Source organism: Suricata suricatta, chromosome 8 (assembly GCF_006229205.1).
Source record: "Suricata suricatta isolate VVHF042 chromosome 8, meerkat_22Aug2017_6uvM2_HiC, whole genome shotgun sequence".
Classification (NCBI taxonomy): Eukaryota; Metazoa; Chordata; class Mammalia; order Carnivora; family Herpestidae; genus Suricata; species Suricata suricatta.
The window spans coordinates 135,424,762-135,442,219 of NC_043707.1; the positions used below are offsets into that span (position 1 = coordinate 135,424,762).

The 17,458-nt window shown below is 58.0% G+C and overlaps 1 long non-coding RNA gene across 1 annotated transcript; it reads right to left on the reverse strand.

The window, feature by feature from the left end:
• Nucleotides 1-5,222: 5,222 nt before the first annotated feature.
• On the reverse strand, nucleotides 5,223-8,264 carry LOC115300166. Its single transcript, XR_003912522.1, has 3 exons — nucleotides 7,958-8,264; nucleotides 5,467-5,686; nucleotides 5,223-5,285 (listed from the first exon to the last, which is right to left on the reverse strand). It is a non-coding gene; the product is annotated as an uncharacterized LOC115300166 (long non-coding RNA).
• Nucleotides 8,265-17,458: the final 9,194 nt, after the last annotated feature.

Here is a 17,458-nt window from a genome sequence, read left to right on the forward strand (position 1 = left end):
GCGGGAAGCAGCGGGGCAGAGCACAGCCCGTGCCCGCAGTGGGAGCACTGAGGAGCCAGCCGCCACACCCTGCAGACCTGGGCGGGGGGGGGGGGGGGTGCTGCTCTACGGATTTGCCTCTGCCAGTGGTAGGAGGCTGGAGAGAAGGGGGGCTCTGGTTGACAGCCAAGGGGCTGGAATCCCAGACCCCTCCTGACCAGGTGCAGCCAGGCTGTTTCCCACCCGCCCGGGCAAGTGGGTAATCCATCCAGAGATGCCCTGGGCTCGGGGCACCAGGCAGAGGGGTGTGGGCTAAGGCAGCGCCCTGCTGAAAGCAGGCAGGTGAAATCTAAGTCTGCACACTGGGACCTGAGACCCCGCCCCTCCTTCCTCCCGCCCCAGGACACTGGCTGCCTTTCCCCAAGGACAAGAGACCCTACGGAATTTTCTTGGGAAACGACCAGCCCAAGAGATTCGTAGGGAAGAATTAGCGATAGGAATTAAAGACAAGGTGCTGCTTAACTACAGAAAACACACACACACACACACACACACACACACACACACACTCTCTCTCTCTCTCTCTCTCTCTCTCTCTCTCTCTCTCTCACACACACACACACACACACACACACACACACACACAAATACCAGAAAGGAAATGTAATCATAGAGTACCACACGGCTCCACTGTTAACAATATTTAGATACTCATAATAATGGACACAGTGAATCCTGACTTACTCCAATGCTGTGATTTAACTCTATTCTGATGTTGGAAGGAGAACATGGAATGGAAGATGGTGATGATTGTAATATTAAGAGCCAACATTTATTGAGAGGCTATTATGTGCCGGTCCACTGCCCGCTCACACGAGCCCGGTGGGGTGGGCAGTACTCCCCCCACACTACGGATAAGGAAAACTGAGCATGGATGAGGTAAAGCACTTGCTCAGGGTTGTTATGTTGTAAGAGGCAGAGCCTGGTTTCGAACCCAGGTAACCTGGCTCAAATTATTCTCTTCTAACTCTTTTTTTTTTTATAATTATGTTTTATTTATTTTTGATACAGAAGAGACAGAGCATGAGAGGGGGAGGGTCAGAGAGAGAAGGAGACACAGAATCTGAAACAGGCTCCAGGCTCTGAGCTAGCTGTCAGCACAGAGCCTGACGCGGGGCTCGAACCCACGGATGTGAGATCTGACCTGAGCCGAAGTCGGAGGCTTAACCGACTGAGCCCCCCAGGCACCCCCTCTTCTAACTCTTAAATACTGAAAACAAACTGAGGGGGAAAGGGGAAGGGGGGTGATGGACATGGAGGAGGGCACTTGTGGGGATGAGCACTGGGTGTTATATGGAAACCAACTTGACAATAAACTATAAATTAAAAAAATATTCTCTCCTCTGTCATTTCTTAGATTCAAGATATTTAGGTGGTATCAAAATGAAAAGAAATATGAAACTGGAGGATAAGCAGGCTATTGAGAAATATGGCGGTAGATACCCAAAATAATGGCTGAAAGGTTCGGACGAGTCACTTCTTGGGTGTAGCACGTGGGCGTGGGGGTGGGGCAGGAAATTGCTGGGCTGTTTGGTGATGCCTGTAGCCCTCCGGTATTTTAAAAACGACTTGCATGTTTAATTTTGATTCGGATACAAATCGAATCGAGAGGGGCGCCTGGGTGGCTCAACTGGTTAAGCGTCCGACTTCGGTTCAGGTCCTGATCTGCCGGCCCGTGAATTTGAGTCCCATGTCAGGCTCTGGGATGACAGCTTAGAGCCTGGAATCTGCTTTGGATTTGGTGTCTCCATCTCTCTCTCTGCCCCTCCCCTGCTCACACTCTGTCTCTCTCTCAAAAAACGAATAAATATTTTTAAAAATTAAAAAACCCACAACAAATCAAATCAAGAAAAGGGGCTTCAAACGGTACAAAAGGGATCTCCAGTCTCCCCCCGCCAGCGCCAAGAGGTGAGGCTCTGGTTGGCTTCCTCTGTGTCGTCCAGACCTGTCTGGGTTCTCTGACATTGGGGGGGGGGCCACACACCACACCCACCAGATCTCCCTTTTGTATCTCCCCTCTTTTTTCTTTCTTAAAGATTTTTTTAATGTTTATTTTTGAGAGAGAGAGAGAGCTCAAGCAGGGGAGGGGCAGAGAGAGATGGCGGAGAGAGATGGAGACACAGAATCCAAAGCAGGCTCCAGGCTCCGAGCTGTCATCACAGAGCCCGATATGGGGCCTGAACTCACCCACCGGGAGGTCATGACCCGAGCTGAAGCCGGCCACCCAACCGACTGAGCCCCCCAGGTGCCCCTGTATCTCCCCTCTTAATGACCTGTCGTGGAGATGGCTCCCTTCGGGATCTCTCTAGACTTCCGCTGCATGGGTCCATGAGCTTCCAGGTCTACCAGCCGCGGGGGACCTAGGTGAGCGCTTCCCCAAGTTCCTGGGGACTCGTATGGAGCCAGCCAGCTAGATGTGGGAGCACAGCCATCAAGCCCAGTGACCTTTTGTCCCAGGGAGAGCTCCTGTCGCGGCCTCTGGCTGCCGCTGGCACAGGCCCGTGGAGGACCTCGGGGGAGGCGAGGTCAGTTAGCCAGGTGGCCTCGGGTATCAGAGCCTCCCTGCCCCCTTCTTGTTTTGTGGGTCGTCTGGCTTCCCCTGTCCTGTGATGTCTGTGCCACAGATGCCCAGTGCCCGTGGATGAGTGGTGCTCGGGGGTCCGGGGCCAGCCAAGTGCCAGTCTGCTCCTCCCAGCCGCCTCCAGGAACCACCTCCTCTCTGTCCTCCACCCTGTCGTGCCCCCGAGTTGCATCTGCTCAGTATCCAGGAAGCCAAGTCTGGGTGAGGTCCCCAGGGTGCCCACTCAGAACCCAGAAAGGGGAGGACTGGGGTGGAGTGAGCTGAATTTCCTTTCTATTTAAAGAAAAAACCCAAGTCAATATTTTTAGGTGCCAGCTAAGAAGTTGCTTCCTTTGCACAGGGTCTTTGTCGGCCGTGTGGCTGGGTGGTGGCTGAGCCAAGCCTGCAGAGATGGGGAGGGGAGAAGAGGGAGAGGAGAGGCAGAGGGAGCGGGCGGAGGTGGGGGGTGGGGTTCCATCTCCCTGAGCTGGTTCAGGACAGATGCTGACATCTGGTTTTAAGTGAGGGGTCTCCCCCCGCCCACCTCACTCAACCAGTGGGCACGCCTAGAGCTCCAGAAGAAACTTTCAGGAAATTGGTGGCAATTCGAACCCAGGCTCCTGGCGGCCTCTGGGTTTCATTCCGATACCAGGCCACCCAGGCAGCTGGCACTTTAGCAGGAGTGGGCTGAGCTCTGTCTGGAAGCCACATCTGGGAGACACTCCGCGGCGGATGCCCAGCCAGGGCCGTGTGTGGGATCGTCAACCTGTGTTTTTCTGTGCCTGGAAGGGCCGGTTGCAGGAAAGCATCCCTGGCACCTCTGCAGCGTGTGTGTGTTGGGGGGGGGGCGGTGGGGAGGTCCTCCGGGACAGCTGGGGGGGACACAGGACCAGCAAAGGCCTGGAGAGATTTTCTGCCCACCGCCCCCCTTAGAAGGTTCTGGGCTTCGGGGCATCGGATGGGGAGCTAGAGCCTCCGCTGTGGTGAGACCAGGCACGTCAGAGAAGGCGAGGGTAGGGGAGAGGCTGAGTGGGCGGCCTGGGCTGGGCTGCCAGATGGACAACTTGGCCTCCAATGGCTCTGGTGTTGACAGTTAAGGGGGCACTGAGAGGACTCCGTGCTCTCCAAGGGGCCAACGCAAACTTGGGGGCAATGTGACATCAGAACAGCTCATTGGTGGCCACCAGGCCACCTCTCCCTGGTCACCTGCGGCACCTGAGAACACTCCGTTCAGGGCGTCTGCTTCTCACTCTCCTGTCATTTCCTGAGTGCAGGGCCGGGTCTCAGTCACCCTTGCAGAAGACAAATCCGCGGCTTGAGAGAGACCTGCGGCTGTGAGAGGGACAGGCCTGGCAGGGGGCACGCGTCCTGCCTTCGCTGTGGCGCCGGCCGCCCAGGCGCGCTATGGGGCTCTCCGGGCGGGGGCCGCCCCGGAACCCAGCTCTGCGCCTCCCTTGCAGAAAGCAGAGTGTGTTATTGTTAACAGAGGAGGAAACAGAGCCCACGCTGGTAAATATCAGTAAATATCAGGAAAATCCGCAGCAGGGCAGCGGGGCCCGGGTTTGAACCCAAGTATTCCTGACTCCATGGGCCAACCAGCTCTCAACCTCCCAACGGGCCTCCCAGGTGTCTTGGAAAAGCCAAGGGCGGGAGGAATCTCGTGTCCTCGCTCCCAACATCCTACTCAGGGGGCCGAAATGGGCCACAAGCTTCCTGAGCGGCACTGGCTGCTGGCACCGGGCTCAGGCGTGGAAGGAAGTATCAGCAGCGGATCTGAGAGCCGGAGCGGGCCGTGTGGGCAGAGCCGCAGACACTGGGCCTGGCCCCTGATGGAAAACACATGGCGACACAGCCTGACCCACCGCTATTGATTCAGTCACTGACAGAGTCAGCAAGCACCTACTGGGCGCCGACTGTGTACCAGGTAATGGGGCCAGAGCGGTGAGTTGATGGCCCTTGCTGGGCTGGGGTGCCCAGGGACATATCATAGCGTGGTGTGGAAAGGGAGGCCCTGGCCTGCCTCACCTGCGGCCGGGTCCCCAGTGCGCCCCTACCCCCCAGTCCCCTGCACGCAAAGGTCTTTGTAGACTGAATGAACGACCCCATGCGCCAGCTGGCTTGGCAGCTGGGCCCACCCCCTTCTTGCTGGGCCCTCACACCACAGCCACCTGCCAGGACCCCTCCAGGGCCGGAAGCTTCTCGATGACCCCTGCCGCCCAGGAGGTGACGCTCAAACTTCTCCCCTCCAACCATCCTCACTTACCTCAAGGGGGAATCTTTTTGAAGCCTTGTGTTTTATATTAGAAAGGGATAGAGTTTGGTTTTTTTGCTCCAGGGTTGTTTTCGTGCGAAAATAAATCTTCCGGGTTGCCTGGGTGGCTCAATCAGTTAAGCGTCTGACTCTTGACCTTGGCTCAGGTCATGATCTCATGGTTTGTGAGTTTGGGCTCCGAATCAGGCTCTGATGGTGCGGAGCCTGCTTGGGATTCTCTCTTTCCCTCTCTCTCAGCCCCGCCCCCACTTGTGCACACGTGCTCACTCTCAAAATTATTACACTTTTAGAAAACAATAATATTTTCCTTCAATCTGGGAGCATGGTTTGTTTCTAGAACATATGTCCTTTGTCCTAGGTCTTCAAGTCACCCCACCTCTGTGTGGTGATCCGGTGTGAGAAGTTGGGAACGACCTGGGAAAAGGTCCATGTTCCTTGGTGGCCTTCAAGGCTTGAGGGTCTGGCCTTGGGCCCCCCTGCCGCCCACACCCACCACTGGCCCGTCCTCTCCAGTGGCACAGGACGACACGTGGCCCCATACCCAACTCGGGCTGCTTGCGGCTCTCCCGCCTGGGATTCCCCGTGTGGTGCCCACCTCCTCTCCAGGTCGAGGTCTACTCATCCTTCAAGACTCGACTCAGCACCTCCTCCTCCAGGAAGCCCTCCTGACCCCCAGGTGGGGCCCCGGGCTCTGCCTGTGTCCTTCATAATGCCTGTGAGTATCAGGTTCTAATTTGACTTTAGGATGGTGTCTCCTATCTTCCCACAGGATTCTTTAAGTCCAAGTGGCAACAATCCAATCCATTTAGTTTAAGCTGGAAAAAAAAAGTGAGATTGCTTGGCTCACCGCACTGGACAAGGGATGGGTGTCACAAGATTCTGGGGTGACCGGGACACTGGAAACCCTCGTGCCTCTTGTCTAACTGGCTTCTTTGCCCAGAACAGGAGCCCTGGCTGCCTGCTCCCCAGGCGGCTGCACAAACAGTTCCTTGTCACAGGAGAAGATGCTCTTTCCCCACCAGCTCCAGGTGGGGAAATCCCTGGGAAGGTGTCTCAGCCCAGGGCCTAGGCTTCCGGCGCCCACGGGGCAGGGTCACTTGAGGAGAGCTGGGAAGAAGTTCCCCACGAAGGTCTGGGCCTCTTGTGGGAAGCGCACGGGTTGGTGTGCGCCTGGCTGCCGACAGCACCGGGGAGGGCCCTTCCCCCTCCCTCCCCACCCCAGGCCTGAAGGGCCAGCGGGAGGGACCAGGAGCTGGAGCCCCAGGGAAGAGACACACAGGGAGGCCATGCTGCACCGGCCCTGTGACCCTCCTCCAAGGCCATGGCCAACCTTTCACAGCTGAGCAAGAACACCCCTCCCCCGACTCTGGTCCCATTACTGATGGACCGGCTGCAGCCTGTGTAGAGCAGCATCATCTTGGAGCCCAGACTGGGTAGGGGGAAGTCCGATGGAGAGGGGAGAGAACATGGAGGATGGGCGAGCAGAAGACACCCTGCTGCGTCACCCTCTCTCCTGGGTGTCCCCGTGGCCGCCGATGGGGCCTGACGGGCCCTGCCTCTCACATCTGCCTTCCTCCTGCAGCAGGTGTAAAGTGCAGCCAGGAAGGTCAATGTCACAGCCCTACACCCCCTCGGCACGCCCTGGGCCGCTGGGGTCGGGGCCAGTGTGGGAGGGAGCCTCCTCTCTGCAGGGTGTTGCATAGACAAATACACAGGGGTGAGGTGACACGTGCACAGACACGTCCACCTGCCTTGTGGAACGCCTTTCTGCAGGGTGTGGGGGGCGGGCTGAGGCGTCCTGAGGATGCGGCCCTGGGAAGGGGCCTGGATGCCACTCTGCTGGGCTGGGGGACCTGCAGGGGGCAGGGGAGCTCCTGAATGGATTCTGGGGCTTGGCGCATGGGGCGAGGACAGGGCAAGGGAGAAGGGAGTGTGACACAGCGGTCCCCGGGCAGGAGGAAGGGAGCCTGTTTGCGGAGGGGGTCAGCTGGGAGCTCTCTCTCCGGAACTCGCCACCTGCAGGCCCTCCTGGGCGGCCCTCAGAGGGGAGGCCGCAGCCCAGGCCCAGCCGCATCTTGGGGTCGGGGCAAATCCTCTCGGCGGCTCACTGGGTTGTAACATCTGCAAGGACTCGAACCCTGGCCCAGAAGAGCGGCTGCAGGGCCTCCCCCTGGAGGTCTGGGTGAGAGAGGCTGTGTTTGTGCTCGAGAGACCAGAGGCCACCTCTGAGTGTCTCCCCCATAGCTCTGCGCTCAGCACGCGTGGGCGCCGAGCGGCCGCCCGAGAAGCCAGGCTGGCAAACACCACCCTTGGGTGTCCCTGGGGGAGGAGGGCAGACGGCTGCTTCTGAAATAACAGAATAATTAGAAGACCTTTCGGGCGGATGTTTCCTTCCCTGGAACACAGGATACCGGCTGAGATTGTTATTTCCATTAACGAGGCTGCCCTGATGTCTCAGGATCGATTGGCACCGAGGAGCGGACGCCTTCTTGCTCGTGTTCAGCCCACGAGCCAAGCGGGGCTGGGGCCGGTGTTTTCTCCTCGAGGAGCCACCTGGCGGGTTGGCACAACACCCCAGGGATGAAAGCACCCCCTGTGCCCATCCCCCCCATCTGTTTGGAGACCGGCCCCCCGAATTCCCGTGAGCAGAGACGGGGCGGGAGTCTGGCCAGGCTGCATGGGCAGAGCACTGGACCACGACTGAGCAAATGTCATGCACCACATCCGAAGGGGGGATGGGGTGGAGGCTGAGGCGGAACGGTGGGGGAGGGGTGGGGGAGGGCTCTGCAGGCCCCTCCTGGGGCTGTCATCACAATGACCCACGCTGGACACAACAAAGTCCTCCCCAAGGTGTCCAGGTGGAGCCACGAGCCCCCGGCCCTCTCCTCCGCTGGCGTCGGAAGCCCGTAGGTGCTTACAGTGCCCACCTGCGCACACAGCACGGTTAAATGCAGGACCCCCGTGTTGAAATCAGAATTTCAAAGAAACAACAAGTGATGCTTTAAGTATAACCCGTCCCCCATGCATCTTGGGACACATGTCTGCTAACAGTGCAATTTTGTTCTTTATTTGAAATTCCAACCTACCTGCACGTCCCATAGGTCGGGCCGCTAAGTCTGGCAACACTAACGAAAGGAGGCCGAAGCCGGCTTCCTGGTGACACCTCCTGACGTCGCCGAATCCAGCCGCGCCGTAGCGGCTCCGCTCCGGGCCTTCCAAGGACAGGAGCCCGTCAGGTCCTTGTTCTCTCAGACCCGGCTTGAGTCTGTCACTTGCAGCCCCAGGTTAAAACAGCCAGGGACAGAGGAGCACTGGGTAGCACGTTTGGTTAAGTGTCTGACTCTTGATCTCGGCTCAGATCGTGATCTCACGGGTTTGTGAGTTCGAGCCCCGCATCGGGCTCTGAGCTGAGGGTGCCTAGCCCGCTTGGGATTCTCTTTCCGTCTCTCTCCCCCTCCCACACTTGTGTGTGCGTGCTGTCTCTCTCTCCCAAAATAAATACATAAATCTAAAAAAAATATTTTTAGTAATAAAATAACCAGTGATGAAGCCACAATATGGGTAAAAAGTAACCGGTGGCCCGAAGATCTCAAACTCACTGGCAAACTTAACAGTGTAGCACCAGGGGCTCAAGACTCTTGAAGGAGGATTTTGGGACCTGGGCTCTGGCTTCAAACTCTCCCTGCTTTTCTTCCTGGGCCGTGATTATTGCCGTCACTAGAATTACTGTCCTATCGGAGTTTGTTTTCCAATTACAAAGTAATTCATGTTACCTGGGTCGTTTTAAACCCCTCATTTCTCTAAATTTAAAAGAATAAACAAGTTGTGGGGGTTTTTTCCGTATAAACACCTTATGTTACAACATTATCTCCAGCAGGCAAACGCTAGATCTGACGTCCACGTTCAATGACAGAGGATGGGAACGTCCGTCAGGACGCTTCTGTCCCACGGGGTGGTACGCGTGCGTGGAAACGAAGGATGAAGACCATGAGGAAACACAGAGAATGTTTGTGAAAATACACGCGTAAAATAAACAGTATGAAAACCTGTGATGGCAGAGACAACGTGTCACAAGAGGATCACCAAACACGGAACTGATAGGCAGGGGGGCAGCCAGGACCGTGGAGGATTCTTCCCCATTTCATGGTTTTGTGTGTGTGTGGTATTTTTTATACGTAACTAGAAATCCAAGGTGGAGAAGATTCACCTTGGCGAATTTCTTTCCCTCCAGGTCGGAAGTGGGAGGGGGGAGACACCAGCGCTGCAGCCCCCATAGTTCAATGAACAGAGGGAATAGACGAGGAGCAAGAAACGGCTGTACAAACAGGAGACAGCGTCCACCCTGGCCCCGGGCTTTGCTGTCGGGCGGTCCCCCGGGTTTGGTGCAGCCTGCAGGCCTTGGTAGCTGCCATCTCCACTAGCTACATTCCTAGCCTAACGACATTCTCTGCTGTGCATCAAGCTCCAGGGAAGAGCACGCAAGGCCGAGCCGGCGGGGCCCCTCTGATGGTCGGGGATGGTCCGGTCACAGGTTGGCCCCCACCTGCGAGCCGCTGGTTTGCCCAATGGCAGCGTCTTCTTTCCCCGGAGCACCTGCTTCTGAGATGACCCGGTAGTTAAGGGCGTAGACGTGGGTTGGACAGACTTGATGAGACCTTCTCAGCAGCGAAACGAGGTCTCTCACCTGAGCTGTGTGAGCTGCCGTGCGGTGGCGGTGGCCTCTTAGCTTGCTGTGACCACGAGCTCCAAGCTGTGGAGGTCACTTGTGACCTTCGAGAGCACTTTCAACAGAGCAGTGAAGCTGGAAGTAGCTAGGAGGCCGCTACGAAATCCCCATTCCTCCAAAACGGTCTTTACATTAAAATGTGAGAGCTGAGAGGAGGTGGGGGGGCTTCCCAAAGGGGTGTACGGACCCCAAATGGAGGAGGATGGTTCAAGAGAACGTGGAACATGAGCTCCGTGAAGACAGGGTCTTTGGTCCCTGTGGGACGCCCTGGGCTGGAACAGAGTCTTCAACCAGCAGCTGCCTGGTATCTAAACGGAGCACCCCTTCTCCGGGGCCTGGCCCCCTGCGGCTGGCCTGGGCAGGGCTGCGTGGTCAGCCAGCGCCCCCCGAAAGTGCAGGTGGACGCACGCAGCCAGCCTCGATGAGAGGGGGCAGAGAAGGAGGGTGCACATTCAGGAGACAAAAAAAAAAAAAATCAGTGAGGATTCCAGCCTCTTAAACATTTCATACACTTCTAATGTTAAAGAGACTTTTTTGGAAATAGTAGGTATTATGTGAGAAGAACAGTTATGTCAAGTCCAGTAACTCCTTCAGTTGAAGTAAAGTTACTAATGCACTCTTGAAATGGAAATGAGCTTCAAGAGACGGATCTCATTTTTATAAGATATTTTACAAATTATATGTTTATTTATTTTTGAGAGAGACAGACAGAGTGTGAGTGGGGGAGGGGCAGACAGAGGGAGACACAGGCTCCCGGCTCCCAGCTGTCAGCAAAGAGCCCAACGCGGGGCTCGAACTCATGAACTGTGAGATCATGACCTGAGCCGAAGTCGGATGCTTAAACGACTGAGCCCTCCAGGAGCCCCTAAAATATGTTTTTATTTCTTCTATTTGTATCCATATCTTGCAAGAAGTTCACCTAGAACAACAACCGCTCATTTCTGGGGGACCGATTGAATTTCTCTTCTACATTTCTTTGTGTGCTTTCTGCCACTGGTAGAATTCAGTTATAACAGGCACACGTTATTTTTACAAAAATATGTGTCTTTGTTTTTTTCTAAAAAAAGCCAATATGCAAAGATCTTACAGTGGTTAATGGTGGGTGGAGGTAACCTGTGTGGGCTAGTATTCTTATCTTTGTGCTCTTGTGTGTATTTTTTCTTTTAGTTAAAAATAAAAGCATCTGGGGCGCCTGGATGGCTCAGTTGGTTAAACGTCTGACTCTTGATTTTGGTTCAGGTCATGATCTCACGGTTCACGGGTTCGAGCCCCACGTTGGGCTCCACACTGAGTGTGCAGAGCCTGCTTGGGATTCTCTCTCTGCCCCTCCCAGAGCACGGGCATCACACCTGACAATGTCCAGTAGCCATACTGACCTCCAGCCTCGCTCTCCACCTGCAGTGAGCGGGAAAGTCCCAGCTGTGGGGTCGGCCCTTGCCTTTCACGGCCCCCCATCCGTCTGCTGCCAACATGACTTCTGGCCCCCGTCACAGCCACTCCGGGCTGCTGAGAGCATAGGAGACCCAGTCCCCCCTGACTATGAGGACACCTCAGTGGACAGGTCGGGGCGGCTGGGCACATGGGGAAGAGGACAGAGGGCAGCAGTGGTCCAGCCACACCGGGCCCTTCTGGTGGGGGCAGGGCAGGCAGGCGGACACCTCCCAGGGCTCCGGCGGCGTTGGGCAGGGCTGGTAGGGGGCTCCGGGGGAGACCTTTGGGCCAGCCCTCCTAAGCTTCTGCACCAAAACTCCTCTGATTTGCACAACCCTCCCTCCCCCTCTCCTGCCCTTCTGACCTGCTTTTCAAAGCCTGGTCAGTTAGGGTGCCTGGGGGGTTCGGTGCAGTTAAGCGCCTGACTCTCGATTTCAGCTTAGGTCTCACTCATGGTAGGTGAGTTCCCGCCACCCCCCTCCCCTACCTCGGTGCACAGCCTACCTGGGATTCTGTCTCTCTCTCTGCCCCTCTCCAGCTTGTGCTCCCATTCTCAAACAAATAAACTTACAATGTGAAACCAAAAAGAAGGCTTTGGTCAATCAGGAAAAATGGTCCAGATGAAGCGATAACCAACAGCCAAAGCTGTGGAGCATTGCGTCAGCCGAAGGGGGAGCAAGCACCCTGACTGATGAAATCCCAGCCCCAGATGGAGACCTCTGCCCTCTTGTTTGGCCCGAATCACCTCTGGGGTCAGCGTCGGGTGTCCGCTGGGCTTCCTGAAACCCTCTCCCCCACCCCCAGCGGCCTCTGGCGTTCCCTACCCCAGGTCACAGCCCTGTTCTCACGAAGCCAAACCCTTGCAGACGAGCAGCCGTCTGGGCCTAAGGACAGCTCCTTGGGCCCTGCTGTCTGCCTTGTCCCTGGCTCTCAGGCTCTGGGGGGCGGGCAGACGGCTGCGAGGAGCTCCAGGGCGCCACACCCTCCGGCTGGGGTCTAGGGACACAGAGCAGCTTCGGGCCACGTCCTTGGATGCGCTCTGATCTGACCGCTTGGGCCCCTGCCCCCCCCCCCCCGCCCCACTGAACCAGTTGCTGCAGCCGTTGGCATTGGATGTCTTGACTTGCCAGGACCAAGGGAGCAAGTACCACCTTCACGGACACAAGCTGGGGCCCGTAGCCCCAAGTGTCAGCCGGCAGGGAGCCTGCCTCACCGTGTTTTTGGAAGGACAGCACCACCTTCCCTGCAGAGAGTGGGAAACCGACACTGATTTGTCCCTCCCTCCCCCACTCAGGGCCACCCCCCCCACCTCAGGAAGCATGCTCTCCGTGTGCTTCCCAGGCTAGGTCACGGTCAAGAACTGACTACAGCCTCTGGTTTCCAGCCTTCGTTACTGCCCATGGGCCTTCCCTTCTTCCCCTGGGGATTCTGGGCATGTCTGTCCCCTGTGCCTCTTGGTGCCTAGGGACCTCACCTCTTCTGGATGGGCCTGTGGCTCCTGTCGCTGCCTTGTGAGGCCACCAAATCTGCGTGGGTCCCACAACCAGCAAGTCTCTGGCTCCTGTACCCCCAGCGGTTCTGGGGTTGTATTCGACTCCCCCGAAGTCCTTAGGCTCCTGGGAACATGGCACGGGTTGGAGGCAAAAATCAGGCAGAGGACAGGAGAGAAAACCAACCACGACATCCAGCCCTGCGGCTTTCGGACATGCTCCCTCCTGGTACCTCCCCCTTAGACACCACAATATCCTCCCTCAGGGCAGGGTCTTCCCCACCTGGAGCCCTGCCAGCGATGCCAGGGGGACCTGTTAGGGGCCTACGGAACCCAGTCACCCGGCACGTCTCTCCCAGGAGGCCTGAGGGCCCTCAAGCCAATGGGATGCAGCTGGTGGGTCCAGACACCCCTGCATCTGCGGTGGGGATGTAAGGATAAGCAGCCCCCCCCACCCAGGACCTAACTGTCCCTTCCCCCCCACCAGAACACACCCAGTGCAATGACTGGGTCCATAACCCACCACATCCCGTGTCCCAGAGGAAGAACGAGAGCATGGGTTTTGGCAAAACAATTTTATTCTTTAAAAAATAAATGTCACATCTGACATACAAAAAGTCATTTTAAAAACTCGGTTCTGAACGCGTCTCACGGTCTGAGACATCTCGAAGTGGCCACTACTTCCATTAAACCCAGAGGCGGTTTCTCTTCCTGCAAAAGGCAGGGGCACCTTCCTGCCGCCTTCGAGCCCGACTCCCCACCGCACGTGGGACGCAGCCCCCTGAGAATGGAGCCCCCCCGTCTCTCCTCTTGCCGCACGAAGCCCAGGACCGAGCGTCCCACTGCAGGACAGAGGACGCCCGGACACGATCCATTGCGACACGTCCTGGTTTCCCCGCCGCCCCATCCCCGCGTCTAGGTCTCTCGCCGGCAGGGGCCCCACTCGGCCTCCCTGGCTGGGAGCAAGGCCCTGCGCCCCGTCGGGGCAGCAACCGCCCATGGGCCCAGCGGCTGCCATGCTGACTGCGCTCAGCCCTGGTCCTCCAAGAGGACGGCCGGGGGGTGGGGAGGTTACAGGTGACCTCTCAGAGAGGGGGACGGACCCAGGGTCCTGTCCTCTCCTCTCCCAGGTACGCATCTCATGACGTTCATAGCTGACCTTCCTAGGCCTACATAGCGGTACGGCTAAAGGCCCAAACCGGACACACCGATGCTGTCTGCCGACACTTCCACTTTCAAAGCGAATTACTCGCCATTCAGATGTGCTCCGCTGGGCTCTCGGCAGATGAAAACACGTCTCCTTGGCCCTACACTGGAGGGGCAGAAAGGACGCAGAGATTTCCTCTCCAACACCTGAGGGCAGGGCGGGAGGTCCGTGCACAGAGCAGCCTTGGAGAGCAGAAGCACAGTCCGTCTAGGCGTGTCCACCCGTCGTGCCTCCTGGTCAGGCAGACACGTCCCTGGGGGGCTGGGGGCATCTGCTTTGCAAACAGAGGTGCTCCCGGAAGAAGCCGGCTGGAGAGGAAGTTTCCCCAAGGGGACTGTTCTCCCTCTGCGCGCTAGGATTTCATAGAGGCCTCCCCAGATCTCTCGCTGCTTCTGTCTCGCGCTAGGGAAGCGTCAGTGACCTTGCACTTTGCTTAGCAAGGAGCCTGGGATGATGCTGTCGCCCCACCTCGGGCTGCAGGTAGGGGAGGCGGGAGTGCACGCCCCGGAGCAGACTTCGGCCACGGCAGGTTCACGGGACACAAGGCTCCGGGGTTCCCGCGCTCTGGGGAACACCCTAGGGGGGCGAGGACAGCTCTGAATGGGGCGGCGCTCTGCTCCAGGGCTGGCCGGGAACGAAGACGCAGGGGAGCCCAGTGCCGGCGCCCCCCTCGAGCCCCAGGCCAGCAGCACGAGACGGATGCCAAACCACGGGGACTGTGGCTCGGGTCACCGGCCGGTTGGCAGAGGAGAGACAGCAGGCAGGCCCCTCACCCTCTTCCCCCAGGAGAGGCCACCTGGGGCCAGCTGCACCTTCAGGGCCACCAGTGCGGCTGCAGCCTGGCGTCCGGGTGCCCAGCACAGGGGGCGCAGGAGGGGGTACAGGCAGCAGAGGCTGCAGGTAAGCACGCTGATGGCCAGGGGACAGGGGACGGCCTGGCAAACTGGGAGGTGGCTGCCCCCTTAAGGCCCTGGCCCCTCCGGACTTGGTGTTTCAAGGGGCAGGCGGGTGCGGATGGCGCTAGCCTGCCACCGCGGGGGTCACTGGCCTTCCCTGCGTCTTGTTCCTTCTGGAACGTGCTGCCAGGCAGCTTCTCTACAAGTGGACTAAGTTCTGCAGGGTCTTGGGTGCTCAGGACAAAGTCGACCTGGATAAAAGTGATGCCGAGTCTGCTTCTGTAAGGCTGCATATATTTTTGTGGGAACCAAAGTTTTTTGTTCCTGCAAACTGAATTACATGAAACACCCCTGCCCCGGCCACACACACACACACACACACACACACACACACACACACAGAGTTCTGTGGAAGCTCCTCCCTTTCTCTGTCACACTGTCCTCAGCTCTCTGTACCAATGGGGGAGAGGAGGGAGTGAGGTGAAGCAGGAGCAAGCCTGGGCCTTTGGGGACGAGGACCCTGGAGCAGCATTCCCAGCCATAGGTCACTGGCAGAGCTTGGATTCGGCTGCTTTTACCGGGAAGAGGGTGGGGACAAGTCACTGTCTGCAAACAGCCAATGAGGGACGGTTATCTAGAGGAGACTATTTTGACTTTCGGTTAGCAGAAAACTGTGCTCCCAGATCACAATCAGATTCTTAGCCTGCAGCCACCTGGAAAGTCCCTCAGCTCTTTCCCCACAACAAGTGGTCAGAAGCTTGTTCTAGAGATGCTAATCTGATGAGGGGGGCCCTTTCCGCCTCTTCCAGCAGGTCGGCGAGGGCACACAGGCCGCTGACTGCCTCCCTGGGGGCAGGAGGGGGCGCCACCGGGCTGGCACCCCGGTGGTCATCAGAAGCCTCCAGTTTCAGCTTAGGCATCATCGGTAAACAAGGACCCTCCCCTTGCCCCAAAGGGGGGCGGCTGAAAGGGTAGCCGAGACCCAGGGGGCAAAGCCTAAGTGACCACTGACTCCTGAGAAAAGGTGTGCTTCTTTCGGGGGATCAGGGTCCAGAAAGGGTCAAGGCCATCAGTCCCCTGGGGGCCCGGTTCTGAGGATGGCTTCTTCCTCGGGGACAGGGCAAGGGAGGGAACGGGAGAAGCAGACACGGAGGAGGTACCGGCAGTGTCTCTTGGTGGACTTTGCTGGTGTGATTTTTGAGACAGCACTTGACCGTGGCGAGGAGAACCTTGGGCTGCTCTGCCCCACCCCTACCCCATGCACATGCTCCTAGGATGATGGGGGGGGCATTCTGAGGCAGGGACAGGCTGGGTTCACCCCTGCACAGACTCACTGTAATGGTGGCCTCAGAGCCTGCTGGCCCTACACCCTGGAGGCCTCCGTGGGCACATGAAGGTCCCTTTCTCTGTGTTGCAGCGGCAGGCAATGGAGTGCCTGCAGAACAGGTGGGGTGGTGCTGGGGCAGAGCGGGGAAAGTGGGAAGGAGCGCACCCAGGACCAGCTAGGAGGGGTGCCTCCCTGGTCAGCCGCGAGAGGGCAGGAATGGTGCGAGAGCGCCCCCTCGTGGCCGCGGGTGGCACCCAGCCTGCAGCCACCCATGTTCTCTCATGCCTGCTGGCCAGGCAGGTGCCTAAAAGCTAAAATGCTGACCCTCCAGAAAGAGGGGACATTTCCCGACCCGAACTTGGGGTTCTGACTCGCCAAGGTCAGCTCTTAGTGTAAAGAGAGTCTGGACGGGCCGCTGGGGGCCAGGGGAATTTCAAGAGCGCCTTCCACCCCGGGAGCCCCCCCTCCCAGGCACCAGAGTTACATGCACACATCTCAAAGCGAGACCAGAATTCTTTTAAATTCATCGCCTTGAAGGAAGTGTAAACAGTCAGAAGTAGAGAAACAGATCTGGCCGGGCTCCCCCTGCCCAAGCAAAGCCCTCTGTGAGATGCCCACGCCGGACACACAGTGTCACAGAACCGTCGGTCTGATCCCTGTGCAGTCCTGCCTTGGGGCCATGGCTCTGTGGGAGGCTGGAATAACAAATGTCTGAGAATATTTTTTAGAAGAATCTCAGAGAGACCCCCCCCACACAACCTTGGGGATTTCAGGAAACCACGAACTATGGGCCCACCGCTCATCAGGAACAGAGGACCCCCCTCCTCTTCAAGAGCAGCTACGTCATTCTTGCCCCCCAGCTCCTCCGCAGCGTGCTAGCAGGGGTGGGCGGACAGCAAGTCGGCCACTCCATCCACTGGGGAGGGAGGGGAGCGGAGATCAGCGGGCTGCCCGCCCCCCCCCCCGCCCCTTCCACTGTGGCCCCGCGGACCGGCCACGTCCCTGAGAAGGTTGTAGGTGGCCCGCACAGCCAGGGAGCCGCAGCCGCCCCGCTCCCGCCCCGAGGAAGCCTGGCTCCTGTCTGGTCTCTACAAGTGACGCATCATCACCAGAGAAATACCTAAGTGGATCTTTCCTGGTAAAGCAGGAGGGTATGTGGAGAGCGGAAATGCCCCCCGGAAGTCCCCTGAGGTATAAAGGACCCTCTTAGGTGAGGGATCCCTGGAATGGCCATCTCTGCCCGCCACGCATCACACAGCGGGCCAGCTGGGGAAGGGGGGCAGGGGACCTCCCCCAACGTGGAGGAAGGGAGCTCCCAACACCAGCTACGAGATTTCTTTTCACTTCCTAGTATCTGGTGCTGGGTCAGCAGTCTGGGGGGACAGCAGAGGGACAGAGGGGATGGGAAAGGACCCCCACCACTGTCAGGACTGAGGAGAAGGGAACCCGGAGAGACAAAGAGAGCAGGAGAGAGAGAGAGCCACAAAGAGGCCCGAACAGTTGGCTAAATG